This window comes from Mustela nivalis, assembly GCF_964662115.1.
Source record: "Mustela nivalis genome assembly, chromosome: 18".
Taxonomy (NCBI): Eukaryota; Metazoa; Chordata; class Mammalia; order Carnivora; family Mustelidae; genus Mustela; species Mustela nivalis.
The window spans coordinates 51,065,874-51,080,916 of NC_139037.1; positions in this window are offsets into that span (position 1 = coordinate 51,065,874).

Here is a 15,043-nt window from a genome sequence, read left to right on the forward strand (position 1 = left end):
TTTACTTTTCTCTTATTTGATATCTTTTGGAAAAGCTTTCAGTTAGCAATAATTGTGCCTCGGATAAAGCTCACTGGCTATGATACTGCCAGTGTGCAAAGCTTCTCTTATTTGATATCTTTCAGCTGTATCTTCACATGACACTCAAAGCTGCCTACAGAAGCCAAGCATAGAAGCTTCTTTCCAAAAAGTGTCAATGGGTATATACAAAAATAATGCTGTTGAAAATGTATACTTAATGGTATACTGGGACAATGATGGGGAGCATGAAGGGCATCAAAGATACCATAAAGGACATAGCCCCTTGGAGACAACTGCACTTGATAAGAATCAAAATGACCAGAATAGTGAAGGATATAAAAAACATCATGCAAAACCTTACTTTTTAAGTCAACTGTTTCTGCAAAGCAGTGTGTTTCTGTCAGCAAAAGCTCCAATCAAATATTCAAACATACATACAGAGAGAAACCTTTCCAATGTAAAGAATGTAGCAAAACCTTTAAATTCAGCTCAACCCTATTTCGGCATCACAGAAACCATTCTGTAGAGAAACCATACAAATGTGAGGAATTTAGTAAAACCTTTAAGGACTGCTGATCATTAACTGGACACAGGCAAATCCATACTGGAGATAAACTCTACAAATGTAAAGAATGTGGCAAAAATTTTAAATTTCACACAGCATTTACTTAACATCACAAAATTCGTACTGGAGAGAAACCTTGCAAGTGTAAAGAATCTGGCAAGGTCTTTAACAGGCACTCAAGCCTTACTCAACATCACAGAATTCATGCTGGAGAGAAACCTTACCAATGTGAAGAATGTGACAAGGCCTTTAACAGGCACTCAACCCTTATTCATCATCACAGAATTCATACTGGACAGACATCTTACAAATGTCCAGAATGTGGCAAGGCCTTTAAGAGGCAATCAGCCCTTATTCAACATCACAGAATTCATACTGGAGAGAAACCTTACCAATGTCCAGAATGTGGCAAGGCCTTTAACAGGTACTCAAACTTTATTCAACATAGCAGAATTCATACTGGAGAGAAATGTACCAATGTTCAGAATGTGGAAAGGCCTTTAAACAGCACTCAGCTCTTACTCAACATCACAGAATTCATACTGGAGAGAAACCTCAGAATTGTAAATAATGTGGCAAGGCCTTTAGATTGTTCTCAACACTTACTCATCACAGAATTTATCACAGAATTGCATATAAATGTAAAGAAATTAGAAAGACTTTTCAACAACACTCACACCTTAGTAACCATAATAGAATTCATACTGGATAGAAACCTTACAAATGTAAAGAATGTGGAACAAATGCTTAAGGACTGCTCTACCATACACCACATCAGAGATTTCATATTGGAGAGTATGCAAATACAAAGAATGTGTCTTACCTCTCTCTCCCTGGAGCACACAACTTATCGTCATCATTATCATAGGAAGAAAACTGGAAAATGTGAAAAAAGTGGTCAAACCTTTAACTGGAATTGAATTTGTACACAGTGTCAAAAAATGCAAACCCCAGAAACCTAATGAATGTGCAAAGGCCTTCTTTTCAATATACGCTTAAGCAAATACCAGAGAGGACATTAAAGTAAGTAGATTAAAATATACCAGTGTTTAGAAAACTATTTAATTGATCATCAGATGTCAATAACATTTGACAGATAGCATGCATCAGTCACTCTATTCAGACAGTACTCTGTATCAAAACAGTTATTCCAAGGAAAAAGACAAAGTTAAAGAAAATAGATATGTTGTTATATGCAAGAGATTTAATGGGTGGACTTTAATATAGATATACTTAATTTCAATGTGCTTTTTCATTACATTGACCCTATTTGAGATTTGTGACTAATAATAATGTACTTAATTCTCAAATCACTTCAGAAAATTTATTTATTCCTACTGTGTGTGTGTGAAACCATGTGGCTGATTGTAGGTATATCAAAGATATTTGATGCCCTTCTGCATTAGATGGGACTCATGCATCCCTAATTTTCCATGGAAGATGAAGGACAGGATAATATGCAACAAATGAAGAAAATCTAAATCAAGATGCTGTTTATGGTTATAATATTGATGTAAGTTACCAGGAGATAGGTGTTCAGATCATGATTGTTATTCATTTATTAAAACTAAAGAACTGGGGTGCCTGGGTGGCTCAGTGGGTTAAAGCCTCTGCCTTCAGCTCAGGTCATGATCCCAGGGTCCTGGGATGGAGCCCAGCATTGGGCTCTCTGCTCAGCAGGGAGCCTGCTTCCTCCTCTCTCTCTGCCTGCTTCTCTGCCTACTTGTGATCTCCATCTGTCAAATAAATAAAACTAAAGAACTTCCTCGAACTAGAAATACAAGGTTTTACTAATTGTTCTTTACAGAAAAAGAAGTGGCAGTCCAGTTCAGTACTAACATATCTTTGTAATAGTGATCTTTAGAGAGTAGGAGCTGATGTGGTTGAAATTCAGAAATCCTCACAGATAACAAAAAGAGCATAGCTCACTCTTCCCTACAATGCCATATCATTGGACACACACATTTGTTAATGATTCTCAGGCCTGAAATATATGGTAATCACTACTCCCACATCATGATACCAGCATTTGAGTACTTTTTAACACTTGCATCCCGTATTTTGTACAGGGATAATAGAGTGGACTTGAAATGCATAACATAGTCTGTGTACTTAATATATTTTAATTAATAAAACATAATGGTTTTTAACATCTTAATATGGGTGTGTAATGAATGATGTGTTATCCCACCACTGATGTGAAACTATCTCACTTTATTGAAGGTAGTAGAGAACTGATGGTATCTATCCTCTACTTGGTAATGGAGTGGAATAAAATGCCTAGGAATCCATTCTCTCAGTTCCTTAAGTTAAAACCATGTGTGATTCCCCCCTGAAGTTTATCTATTGTATCATTTTCTCCTCTTTATGAATACTGTGTTATTATTGTTGGTATGTTACAGATTATATGGAGGTATGGTTGACCTCGTAGTCAACTCCATTGTACTGCTATTTGGCATCTTCTGTGTGTAACCAGGGGTTTTCCAGGAGCCTTGAACTGACATCTACCCTTCTCACTAGTGTGTTCCCTAGACAACACCCTGCAGAGTCACAAGGCAATGTAACTTCTGATATGACAACAAGCCACCCTTGTGAGCAGCCATCTCATTTTTCCCAAGGCTTCCCCTCCCATGTCCCTTAGAGAAGATTTCCACAGAGCTTACCTAAACCTGTTTTAGTTTCAATGGCCTAGTCTGGACTTACTGAATCATGGACCCTAGTAAAGTTATGTTACATTGAGCTGTTGTTTTGATGTGTCTATGAAGTACATATGCACAAATGACCTTGATGTGTGTGTAACAGATATGCCAGAAGTAGAAGAGAACTATTCTAAATGGAGTGATATTGTAGCTCAGGTAAGAGATATAAAATATTATAACATGATGAATTAGCATGTGCAGAACAGTGGTCTGGGGTGAACAACAGACTCAGCATTAGAAGGATAATTTCTCCTTGTTTTATTTCCTAGTTATTTCCAAATCTCCAGTTGTATTTTTCCTCATTTTTGTTTCCAGTTCCATAGGCATCACAACCATTTTTTGTTGCCTGAATTGGGGCAAGGGTGTTCTCACTAAACAATTGATATTAGAGAGATGGACATGCAAAGGGCATTTATTCAGATATTTAGGCCTGGATGTGGGATGCGAGTCTCAGTAAGATTCGATGAAAACAACATCCTTAGAGAGAAAGGGAAGACCTATTAAAAGAAAATGTGAAAAACTCTGTTGTGGGGAAGGAACTGGATATGGCTGGCTTTAGTCATTTCAAAACACAGGCTTAGTGGTGTCATCTGGTGAATACATGTAATGGGGAATGTGAACTGGCAAATATGTTAGTATTAAAAATTTTATTTACTTATTTGACAGAGATCACGAGCAGGCAGAGAGGCAGGCAGACACACACACACACACACACACAGAGAGAGAGAGAGAGAGAGGAGGAAACAGGCTTCCTGCTGAGCAGAGAGGCCAATGTGAGGACCCCAGGATCATGACCTGAGCCGAAGGCAGAGGCTTTAACCCACTGAGCCACCCAGGCATCCAAATATGTTAGATTTAAAGGAGTAGGGAAGACTTTATCTTCATGATTTAACAGAATTCTTGTCTGTAACCGAGGACCAGATGCTCTTGGATGACAGTGATGACTGTGATGGCCCAGGTCTAGATCAGTGGCACTGGATGGAATGGGTTTTGGATGATGCAATCATTTATGCTGGGGTCCAGCCTTGGCAGGTCCAGGAGTTCCAAAGGAGGGGCGGTGTTGGCAAAAGGAATAGGAGAGCCGCAAACGAGTTCTGGTCAGTAGTCAGGCTTATCTATTTTATTTTATTTTAGAGCTTCTTTTATAGGCAGTTTAATTGGGGTAGTGGTTACATTTGTGCAAAGGACATCAAAGGGCTCAAGCACTCATCAGATAATTTCTCTTAGTTCAGCACAAGTTATTCTAGTGTAATCTATAGTGGGTACAGACTGGCAGCAGGGATGGGGGACAGGGTCTTGCCTCTTGAGTAGTCATGTCCCTCAGAAAGCCATGGGAGGTAGCAGAAATATGTGCTTTTTGGTCTGGAGTCTGAAGGAAAACAGGATATAGGTTAAAAGAAAATGAGAAGCATTAGGGGCACCTGGGTGGCCCAATGGGTTAAAGCCTCTGCCTTCAGCTCAGGTTATGATCTCAGTGTCCTGAGATCAAGACCCGCATTGGGCTCTCTGCTCAGCAGGGAGCCTGCTTCCCCTCTCTCTCTGCCAGCCTCTCTGCCTATTTGTGATCTCTCTCTCTGTCAAATAAATAAATAAATAAAATTTGTAAAAAAAAGAGGAACATGAGAAGCTTTAGAGATGAACTAGATAGTCAGGAACTGCAGGAAACAGGATATAGGTTAATGGAAAATGAGAAGCTTTTAGGGATGAACTAGGTAGTAAGGAACTACAGGAAAACAGAATATAGGTAAATGGATAATGGGAAGCTATCTGAAGAAACTAAGTATATAGGAGAGAAGTAGGAACGAGAAGGCATTACCTTTGCTGGAGGCAGGATGTATTTCAGTGGCTTGGCTTGTGAAAGCCTTGGACAAACCTCAACCTAAGGAGGAAAGTGTCTATTGTGGTACACATTTAAAGTTCTCCAGTGTCTTGGGCACAGAAGAATTTACCTCCTTGAAGTTGCTCTGGCCCACAAGCCTGAGAGATTTTTGTGGCAGATTAGCAAGGGGCTCTTTGAGAGAGTTACGGGGATCAGAGGAAAAGGCAAGAGACTCTCAGACCATGCTTATCTGCCGCGCTATCCAGCCCTCAGCAGAATTAGGCCTGCATCAGTTGAAACCTTACCCTAGTGGGGCGATGCCCTCGACCAGGCCTCATAGCCCCCAACACATTTAGGTATAGCTTAAAAATGTCACAAACGTGGGGAGCAAGAAGCCTCCTGGATAGTGGAATAGGCGGGATTAGCAAGGTGTGTGCTGTGGTTGCACCCAAATCCTCGTTTCCCATGTATAATGATAAGGAAACCCTATGTTCTGAAGTGGCTGACCAGTCCAGCAGGGGAATCCCAGTCCCGGTCCCAGGGACATCCCAGGCTTTTCCCTAGCCCTACCAGCCACAGCTGCAAGAGTGGCACAGATATGGAAGAAAAAATGTATAAATACCCCCTTTGTGCTCGGGATTCAGACCTTAAGAGTACTGTCTTCTGAGCCCACCGGTGTGAAATCAACCTCTGGTCTTCCAAGGTCTCTGAGTTCCACTTGGTCCTTTGGCCAGGATCCAGTCACAGTCTGTAACAATATAACCACTGTCAAGGTTAGATCCACTGCAGATGGGGAAACATTTCAGGAAAGCAGCTGCACTGCTGTGTGGGGCCTTCCTCTGTAGTCAGTACCTTGAGGAGTATGGGCTCAGGTTCTGGCTCTGTCCATGGTGCTGATTTGCTGGAGGAGCAGTTCAGGGGCGAGAGGCAATGAGCATTTCTGCTTCAAAGAGTCCAACCCAATTGTCACTGACTATTGAATGAATAAATAAGATTTGATATGTAGGTACAATGGAATTTTAGCATAAAAAGGAATGGAATCTTTCCACTTGCAACAATGTGGATGGTGCTAGGGAGTATTATGCTAAGTGATATCAATCAGAGAAAGAGAAATGCCATATGATTTCACTCATAGGTAGAATTCAACAAATGAGGGTGCCTGGGTGGCTCAGTGGGTTAAAGCCTCTGCCTTAGGCTCAGGTCATGTTCCCAGGGTCCTGGGATGGAGCCCCACATCGGGCTCTCTGCTCAGCAGGGAGCCTGCTTCCTTCCTCCTCTCTCTCTCTCTCTGCCTTCCTCTCTGCCTACTTGTGATCTCTGTCTATCAAATAAATAAATAAAATCATTTAAAAAAATCACTCTTTAGAATTCAAGAAATGAAAAAGTGTGCAATGAGAAAGAAAAAAAGAAAGGGAGATGCAAAGAAAGAAACAGACTCTTACTTATAGAGAGCAAGCTGATGGAAGCCAGCGTCCAGGTAAGTAAGCAGATGAGTTAAATTAGTTACAGGGATTAAGGAGTACAATTGTGACAAGCACCAGGTTTTATATGGCATTGTATAGTCACTATTGTACTCCTGGAATGAATATTACCTTATATGTTAACTAACTGAAATGTAAAAAGAGCCTTAGAAATGTTTTGTTTTTACAGACTTAAACTTTTTGTCTTAGATTGATTGACTCCTAGCCATTGCAGAAAAAATAATTTTGGAAACAAATTGAAACATTTCTCTTTCCTCCCTTCCAGATTCCTCCCAAGTTCAGAAATTCTCAGTGCCTATTCTACTTTTATGACAAAATATGCATTTGCATAATTTCAATAAGACTATGTCTGCTTATGACAAGAAACATAAACAAACACTGCCTATGGGGAACCTGGGTGGCTCAGCACATTACCAGGCACCTACCTTGACCTCTGGTCATGATCCCAGTATCCTGGATGGAGCCCAGCATCAGGTCCCTGTTCTGGGGAAGTTGCTTCTCACTTTCCCTCTGTCCCTTCCCTTGCTCATGCTCATATTTTCTCTCTCAAAGAAATATATAAAATAAAAAGTATTAGGGCACCTGGGTGGCTCAGTGGGTTAAAGCCTCTGCCTTCAGCTTGGGTCATGGTCCCAGAGTCCTGGATTGAACCCCACATTGGGCTCTCTGCCTGGCAGGGAGTCTGCTTCCCTTCCTCTCTCTCTGCTTACTTCTGATCTCTGTCTGTCAAATAAATAAATAAAATCTTAAAAAAATATTTTTAAACAAAAATTATCTAACAATCACTGGTTACATTACCAAAGCTTTGACTGGAGTGTCATAGCTGTGAATGAGTTGCATAGACTCAGACATGATGAGACCGCTAAAAGGGACTAGGATTCCCTTTACACAACCAATGAAGCCCTTTGGAAATATCATCCCGACACCTTGCTTAGAGAGTGCCCAGCAGACTTACCAGGTTATTAAGAAGATCATTCTGTAACAGGTACAGGAACCTAGGGATATTGGGGGGACTTCAAGATAAGAGGAACTCACCCAAATCTGGGTGGCTCAGCACATTACCAGGCACCTACCTTGACCTCTGGTCATGATCCCAGTATCCTGGATGGAGCCCAGCATCAGGTCCCTGTTCTGGGGAAGTTTTCTGTCCTGGGCAATGTCTGTTAGGAAGTATTTGGCTTGGCTTCTGGCCTGGGGGCACTATCGAAATTTCAGTCTAGAGATTCATTATGAAATGGTCAGCAAAGCTGGTTTTAAAGAGGCTGTAAGATGGGGCACCTGTGAGGCTTAGTGGGTTAAGCTGCTGCCTTCTGCTCAGGTCATGATCTCAGGGTCCTGGGATTGAGTCCCGCATCAGGCTCTCTGCTTGGAAGGGAGCCTGCTTCCCTCTCTCTCTCTCTCTCTCTCTCTCTCTCTCTGCCTACTCATGTCCTCTCTCTGTCAAATAAAAAAAAAAAAAAAAAAAAGAGGCCATAAGTCAGACTTCTATTTTTGGTGTGCTTATGTAAATAACCAGGCCAAGTTTTCTTTCTTGAGCTAGACTTCCTTTACAATAATGTTAGTGTTAATTTGGGTGTGTTTTGTAACAATGAGGTGATTACAGAGAAAAATATGTTTTAATAGCACATGTATATAGATTAAAATTTTTAATAGTATTCATAATAAAATGTACTGAATCCAGATTTCTTCTAGGGTCATCTAGTGCCTGTCTCCCAATCCCTAGATTAACATTTTGCTTCTTCTCCCATGTTTCACACTTGGAATCAATTGAGAATGAAAACTGCCTTTTCCCCACAAAGGTCTGCAAACTTAATGAAAATGGCCTGATGTAATAAAATTGTCCTAATAGCTCCCATATTAACAGTCTTAGGTCTGTGGCTCCATGAGTCACTGAAAACAAGAGCAGATGCATTTGAACTATAAACCAAGAAGATCTGTCCAGTGGTTGCTACCTGTCCTCTATCTCAAGATACTTCAAGTCTGACATCTGACCAGATGTCTGGTCAACTGCTACCCTTAGAAGACAGAAACTGGCTTAACATTTGCTCTAATCATGAATCACCATTCTCCTTTTGTTTTCATGTAATTGCCTCATTTAATTACATTGCCTGTAAATGTAATTAATTGCATTAATTAATTAATTAATTGGTAATTAATGCAATTAATTAGATTTAACTACATAGCATGGTGTTAGTGGGCTTCTTCAAGTCCCAAAGGACTGTACCTTCGGATACCTTTTAAGACACTAGAAACCAGGTGGGCTGTAAAATTTAAGAAAGATACTGCATGCATGGCTTCAGTAGGACCTATCAGTTAGATCTTTTCTGCAGGAAACTAGACTGGGGAAATAGACATAAGTACCCTGGTCCATCCCAGGACTTCAAGGCTCTAAATCAGGACATGAACCTAAAGGCCTCTTGCCGAATGTGTTTGGACATAAGCAGACCAGTAAACTCCCTCCTCACCTACTGGATGGTAATTATCTTAATAGGCCTCCTCCAAACAAACCTAGGTTATGGGAGGAAAGAGGCCGTTGTGGACGAAGGGGCTTCTGACTCACTCTCTCTCTCACTGTTCCTCCTCCTAATAGATGTGGGGGCTTCTCCCTCACTCATTGCCCATTTTAATGGCTCTGACTGGAGCCAGCTGTGTTTGGTCTCCCTTAGGATGGGACTTTAAGGGGCATTCCCAAGCAACTGCTGAAATGCCCTTTGTTTCTGGGGAAATTCCCTGTCATCTCTGGCCTGTCATGGACTGTCAAATTACCCTTGTTGGTGGAAAAAGCATGGTGCTTGATCCTCTGGCCAAGTGGACAACACCCTCTGTCTGCTTTCTGGGAGCACTTCCCCTCCCCCTCCTCCCATTTCTGCACCAGCTTGGGTGGGCATGGATTACTGGCTTCTCTACTGGTCTCCCTGCCTCCAGAAACATTGACTTCTCCTCCACCCCCTACTCATTGTGAGGAGCAAAGAAGACTACACCGTGGACTTGGCACAGCCTGTTAAGATTTCCCCACCAGTGTTCCAGGTAAAAATTGGCAATGGGGATGTACTTTGTTGGTTTAATTAGGATAGACATGTCTTTAAGGTTATTGGCATTAAATGTGAAACTTTTATCCTATTGAGGTTTGCTAAAGGTCAAATAAGCTCATGCTACCTCTTTTGGGATTTGATAGCAAAAAGATGACTTGAAATGATGGTTAACGCTGTCTGTCTCAAAGTGTTCATGGGCCATTGTTAAGAAAGCTTTCAAAGTCTTTGGTAACCTGAAATGTTTTGCTTGGATGATAAGTGGGATTGAATTCATTGGGCATCTAGTTTTATTTCAAATGAGATAAAATACTAAAGCATTGATTACTGAATATTGGTCTGTGCTTTTGACGTCTTATTGCATTGGAACTAAGGATATTTGAATGTGTGCGTAAACATGATTTGTGCTTATCTGATTTATAAATTTGCCATCCAAAGTGTTCTGATGTAACAGTTCACAGTTGATTATTACTTAGTCTTCACTGGTGACTAAGATTTCGAAGAGTGCAAAATGCTGCTAAATGTCATTAACACTCATAGAAATAAGAAAAGCAACTCTGTGTGTATAAGGAAGATCAAGGAATGGGAATACAGTTTTGCTGAAGGTAAAAGAAAGTAGTTTTGTCCTAAATGAGACTGCTTCTTTGGAGAGAAGTGGCCTGGGAAAAATCTGAATGCAAAGGAAAATTTTAGAACGTTTTGAAGGGAAATCTTTGGAAAGGAATTTTAGGTGTGTTCAGGATAGACTAAGACTGAATGGATTTTATTTTTTTTTTTTTTTAAAAGATTTTATTTATTTATTTGAAAGACGGAGATCACAAGTAGGCAGAGAGGCAGGCAGAGAGAGAGAGAGAGGGAAGCAGGCTTCCTGCGGAGCAGGGAGCCCGATGCGGGGCTCGATCCCAGGACCCTGAGATCATGACCCGAGCCAAAGGCAGCAGCCCAAACCACTGAGCCACCCAGGCGCCCCAAGACTGAATGGATTTTAAAGTACATTGGTGTAAGACTAAGAGTCTCCTTTATTTCTGTAAAAAAGACAAAATTTTCTTGAATTTTTGGTCTGCTCTTGACAAGATAATGTGAACAGTTGTTTTTCTCTTTCCCTTCCTGGAAAAAAAGAGTTTCTCTGTTTTGACTTTATCTGTAAGGATGCCTAATCATCTTTAGGCCTGTGGTTGAAAACATTCTTAATTTTTTTTTTAAGATTTTATTTGTCAGAGTGCGCACAGGCAGACAGAGTGGCAGGCAGAGGTGAAAGAGTCCGTGGACAAAAGGATGAGACTGATACAAAGCGAAGGTCAAGCAAAACTTTATTTTGCGCCAAGCATTGAGAATCAAACTGACCGGCCAGGGCCGTCTCTTGCAAAGAGGCAACCCCTCCCAGCCTCACAGACTAACTGTTATAGAGCAAAGGCCATGTGGTTGAGCCTGGCCACACACAGGTGGCCAATTGAATTACAATTCAGCCTATAGTAGTTATTTAAACTAGCCTATCACTCTGGTCAGAATTGGTGCCCAAAAGGCGGGGCCCACATTTTTGGGTGGTTAAGGAGGTGCTTTCCTGATTGGATATCTCCACCTGGCCGAACATGTCCTTGGCGGGTAGGGAGGTAATATGTGCTCCTTTCCTTGATTGGACGTTTCCACCTGGCCGGACACATTCTTGTATCTAGACTCCGTTATTGGGGGCTATTTGGCCATATTTCACCAGTTCCTTTCTAAGCACTTTCCTCTTGGGGGAAGGGGCATGTTCAATCTAAGTTTACTGCATAAACAACAAAATGGCTCACTCTGGCTAAGTAGGTCCTTACAGAGGCAGAGGGAGAAGCAGGCTCCTGATAAGCAAGGAGCCCAATGTGGGACACAATCCCAGGACGCCGGGATCTTGACCTGAGCCAAAGGCATCGGCTTAACCAACTGAGCCACTCAGGCGTCCCTGAAAACATTCTTGTTATGCCCCCCAAAGATGGGTCCATGATTAAAGGAGCGAGACTGATATAAAGCAAAGGTCAAGCAAAGCTTTATTTCGTGCCAAGCATTGAGAATCAAACCGACTGGTCGGGGCCGCACCTCTTACAAGAAAGGGCGACCCATCTCTGTTTCACAGACTAGCTTTTAAGGGCAAAGGCCATACGGTCAGACCTGGTCATGCACAGGTGGCCAATGAGATTGTAACACTCAGAGAAAGCTGCGCAGTGATGCTAGGTAACCAATTGAATTACAACTTACCCTATAGTAGACATTTGAACCAGCCTATCACCTTGGTTAGAATTGGTGCCCAAAAGGCTCCCAAAGGGTGGGGCCCATACTTCTTGATAGCTAGGGAGACAGTATGCATCCCCGCACTGATCGGATGTCTCCACCTGGCCTGACCCACCCTTGTATCTGGGCTTTGTTACCTGGGGCTGGTTTCCAGGACTTGTTTTTAAGTAAATCCCCTGGGGGAAGGAGAGCAGAAACAGTTTAAGGGTTAAACAACAAGGTTATTGTTTAACCTCAATGGAAGCCTCTGGCTAAAATATAAAAATATAAAATAGGTCCTTACAATTCTGAGGTTTTAACAAACTTTCCCAAGAATAAATCATAAACAAGTCTTGCTGACTAACTAGGCTTGCTTGCTAGGTATATTACCTCTGGTATAAAGTCACCATCACTTTATACTTTGATTATTGATACTCTGATACAGAAAGAACAAAATTTCCTTGTGATTTGCATCATAATGAACTCTCTTATTAGATCATTAACAGTGTCCATTTCTGAATTTTTGTCATTTCTAATTGCTATTATTCTTTTGCAAAATAAGTTTCATCTGCAAAGAGGTTCATATAAAGGACTTTTAGGAAAAATACAGGTATTCACTATCTATGAGGTTAAAACTGAAATGGGTAAGAATTTCCAGAACTAACTAAAAAAACTGTATTCAAATTAAACAAGAATTAGTAACATGGGACTACATGAACTAAAAATATGATGATAGTTTTGTACCTCTTGACACATAGCTGGTCTCTAATATTTGCTCTTCCAGATTAAGAAAACTTTCTCTTAAGATATCTGTGACTTAAAAGAATGGAATGTGATAAAGGATTGATCTGTGAACAAACAGAAACATTTAACTTTTCTTTCCACCAGAACCCTCTGAAATTCAAAAGGTCTCAGTAAGTATTCTTTCTTCCATGGCAATCACAGTCATTTACATAAGTTCAATAGAATCTATTCTCCTAAGGGGACACCTTAGGAGAAACACTGTTTACATTGGAAACACTAGTTATTTTACCAAGGCTTTGACTGGAATGTCTTATTTGAGAGAGTCACATAGAATCAGGACTATAAATGGTTTTAAAGAGCTAAGGTTGACTTTATGAATCCTGGAGCCCTAAAGCCCCTTGCTTTCAGATTTCCCAGCAGCCTTACCCAGTGAGGAAAGAATGTCACTTCTGGCATGTGCAGGAACCTCAGTATATATTGAGGACCTTGTGAAGAGGAATCTGCCCACCTCAACAGGGCCTGCAGGCACGTTTGATGGCAAGTACTTGACTTGGCTTCTGGTTTGGAGGGGCTACTAAGAGTTCACCCTAGAGATTCCTTCTCAGAAGTTCCAGCAAAGCAGATTCTAAAAGATCTGTATGATCAGTCATTATTCTTACTGAGCTTATGTAGGCCAAGTTTGTGAAAATTGGACAGCTTTTGAAAACGAATTCATCTTGATTTGCCTATATCAGGGAATAAGGGTAATATTCAAGAAAAGATATGTTCCAGTAACACATTTTTGCAGATGTTAAATCCTTGTCCTGATTATCTTTGAATGTTGTTTGCCTAAGCTAAACAACCTGAGGTAAACGTCAGAGAGATTGCCGCACTAGTTTGTGTATAACAGCCTCCTTGCTTGTGGTTCTTTGGGGATAACAACCCCACGAGCAGCTGAAGAATGGGATAGATCCCCCAAGAATTGCACATCTGAGCTAGAACTTGGACCAACTCTGTGAGGCTCAGAAGGACAAAATCACTCCTTAAAAACTGCAGTGTACCCTACTCCATGGGATTAACTAGGACTTGTGGAGATAATGGATAACCCACTTTCTCTATGGTTCAATGGGATGATGCACTTGAGAATACCCTTACCTTGTGAAACAAGTTGTCTCTCACTTGTTAATGTATTCCATGTAATTAGGATATTCTTTTTTTTAAAGATTTTATTTATTTGAGACAGAGAGAATATTTATTTGAGAGGAGAGAGGTCAGTGGGAGAAGCAGATTCCCTGCTAAGCAGGGAGCCAGATGTGGGACTCTATCCTGGGACTCCAGGATCATGACCTGAGCCAAAGGCAGTTGCTTAACCAACTGAGCCACCCAGGTGCCCTAATTAGGATATTCTTAAGGCTAGACCTCAAAGAGGGTTTTTGATGCTTTGTTCCTTAGTAATATTTGTCTTAGGAGCTGTTTCTATTTGATGAAGTCTTAGAATATAGATAAGGTTCAATGATGTAGAGTTCAGAGCTGATGGACAAGAAAGAATTCTTGAGACATCTTTGGTGCAAAATGGTGGTTTATTAAAGCACAGGGGCAGGACCCATGGGCAGAAAGAGCTGCTGCCCGGGGTTCTGAGGAGTGGTCCATTATATGCTTGCAAGTTGGGGGAATGTGTTTAGGGATGACACAAGTCTCTAAGGAATTTTGGAATCAAGGTTTCAGAACCTTTAGGGGCTAGCAATTGTTGGGGAAAAGGCTATTTATTACCAGTAATAAAACCTTTTTGTGAGACCCTTTAGATGTATATCTGTGGGCCATCTGCTTGGGAATCATTGTCAACACTATCTTGGAGGGTTTATAGATAAAGTTTCCAAAGGAATTGTTAAAGTAGACTTCTAGGGTCCTAGTTGGGGAAAGGTGTTGATCAGCCTAGGATTGTTAGCAAAGCCTTAAGGTGGGGGTAGTTGAGTCCCTAGAGGAATGTTACTCTGCCTATTTTAAGGGCTTGTCAGTAGATAAGAAAAAATAATAATTTTTCTTCTGCCTCTGTTTCCCACATTATCTTGATGTAACACTACAAGTAGAGACTTGAGTCAACCATAAACATCCCTCCTGGTAAAAGGAGCCTCAGAACTCCCAATGGGATAGTGCCTGACTGGAATGACTTCACATCAGGTTCAGAGTGTCTTAGAGACCAAAAGCCCCCAATATATGATGGGAGGCCAACTTATTAAATACTGGGCTGTGCTTATAGATATGCCTGAAATATACTTAAAACCTATCAAGCTTTAAATTTAGCTAATCTAATGCCCGATCCTGACCATCATACTTCTACAGAGCATAACTGTCTAGAGATTACTGATCTTCTTATTCTAGTCAATGAGATTTAGGAAATTCCTCTCTCAAAATTTGAGACAGCAGTTAGTTTACTGGTGGCAACAGTTTCATGGAAAAGGGAGCAA